Source organism: Lolium perenne, chromosome 4 (assembly GCF_019359855.2).
Source record: "Lolium perenne isolate Kyuss_39 chromosome 4, Kyuss_2.0, whole genome shotgun sequence".
In the NCBI taxonomy this organism is placed as follows: domain Eukaryota; kingdom Viridiplantae; phylum Streptophyta; class Magnoliopsida; order Poales; family Poaceae; genus Lolium; species Lolium perenne.
This window is the reverse complement of record NC_067247.2, coordinates 69676857-69678960: the sequence shown is the minus strand read 5'-3', so window position 1 is coordinate 69678960 and position 2104 is coordinate 69676857. Positions and strand designations below refer to the sequence as shown.

Here is a 2104-nt window from a genome sequence, read left to right as displayed (position 1 = left end):
GTGCCTGGCATTTCAGACTAAGCAGGTTTGTAAATTGTAAAGTGTTCAGATCATCCCAAAGCAGATGAATGACCTAATGAACAGGATAGCAAATAAAAAGGTGAATCATGTACTCTGCCAGGTTTAATTCAAAACTGAAATACAACTGAAAAAGCATGGAATAATCATTTAGCTAGTTCTAAAAATAGGAAGGCAGAATGAGAGGATTGCAGAACATATGATCTCAGAACAAAGGAGCTAGAACCGCAAGGCTCTTACTTATCTCAGTATAAGATCAAATTCAGAAAATTATCTTCAAGCTTGTTCAACCCAGTTGAGTTCTACATCTCTTGTCTTAACTGAGGAAAGCAACAAAGAAGTATTATCATTCAACTGATAAGATGGATGAAGCATTGTGAAATAAGACAATATAACACAAAATCGCTGGTACGGGCATGTTTATTTCTAGGCCTGTGACCAGCCTCCTCGAGCTCGAAGGTAGCGGTGCTCTTACCTGCTGCGTGCTCGGCGGTACGGCCGTGTTGGTGCTGTCGCTCGTCGTCGGTGGTGACCACATGCAAGGGAGGAACCCTTTCCTCGCGCTTGACGCAGCGGCCTGCTGGAGCCCTCCGTGCCTCGCGCCTCCTCCTCGGTCTCACCAGCGGCTGGCTAGCGGAGGCGTCTCTGCGTCGCTCAACCGCGGCCCGGCGCAAGGGAAGAGCCATATCCTCGCTCTTGACGGCGACGGCCTGGTGGAGCCGCGCGTCTCCTCCTTGCTGCAAGGGTGCCGCTCATGAGTTATGTCTCAGATGTGTATGAGATCCTGCAGCAAAGAGGAACACTTGTTTAGCTGTATATGTGATGCCAACCAACATTGGTAGAAGAAACAATTACTTCCAAAGGAAATGAGCAAGTATGTTATAACCTGTTTGTCTTCCACCAAGCAGTCTAACTAACACAAAATCTGCTTCCCTGCCTTGGAAAACCAAACTGAAATCTACCGATACTGATGTAGCTAGGATAGCGACTAGTTCAGGTTAAGATGAGGTGGAAAATAAAAAAGTGGAAAGGTGCGCAAAGCGCACCTGCTCTACTACAGATTTCCCTAAGATAAGGGCTGACATTTGAGGCAGTGAAACGGTGGTAAGTTAGCGTTAATTCCAATTGCTTCCCACAAGAATCCCACGAGGGAGCATCGTTCTACATGTCATGTTTTCAACCTAGAAGAACCAGAACTGGCGCGCTATCTTCCATAACGAGAATAATCGAACAAAGTAACATTACGGACGAGCAGGCTCCTCACCCTGGTGGCCATGTCCTCGAGGGTTTCAATCTTCTTCTCGATCATCTGCCCACGCGCCTTGCCGGAACCGCCTGCGTCAACAATACATAAATACCCAGGGGAAAAAACGCCGCATTAGGCAACAAACTCTGGACAAAACTAGCATCGAGATCCAGCGAATTTGAAACAATATTGAGCTAACCTTTGGCGGAATCAAAGAGGGACTCGTAGAACTCCTCCTCCCTCCGCAGCAGATCCGCGCTCGCCATGGCTGAATCCTTCGCGCAGAAGCCTCTCGCGCTCCCTCGCCGGTGTTCTACCGCGGCGATCGAGGGTTCGGGGCGGGGCGGGGCGGGGCGGGACGATCTGGGCCTGGACGGGGAGGGAGGAGGCGGCGGCGGATTTTCTCCCGTGGGAGTTTGACCGACAGAGACAGAGAGGAGAGAGGAACGGTGGACAAGAGAAGATGAGGAAGAGATAAGGCTGGTGCGATCGATAAGGCGCGTGGATGCGGTAATTTTCCGTCGGAAGGCCCATACGAGCACGTTACCCCCGGCGCTCTGGACGCGGTTTCGCTGGTGGCAGGGCACACTACCGCCAGCAACTACGGCCCGCAAATGCCAGCGGTAAGTGCAGCCTGGGTGGCCCACCCTGCTACCTGTTACCCCCGGCATCTTCGTTTCAAGCTCGCCGGCGTTAATGCAGGTACCCCCGGCATCTTCGTTTCAAACTCGCCGGCGGTAGGGTGAGGCGACCCTGGAAGGCCTTACCGCCGGCATCTTCAAATCATACTCGCCGGCGGTAAGGAGTGCGGCTATAAGCCTTTTCCTAGTAGTGTAATAT

At 51.5% G+C, this 2104-nt stretch overlaps 1 long non-coding RNA gene across 1 annotated transcript; it reads right to left on the bottom strand.

Moving 5' to 3' along the window:
• Positions 1–453: 453 nt before the first annotated feature.
• Positions 454–1736, bottom strand: LOC139830854 (uncharacterized). Its single transcript, XR_011744352.1, has 3 exons — positions 1464–1736; positions 1283–1353; positions 454–802 (listed from the first exon to the last, which is right to left on the bottom strand). It is a non-coding gene; the product is annotated as an uncharacterized lncRNA (long non-coding RNA).
• Between the last annotated feature and the right edge of the window lie 368 nt (positions 1737–2104).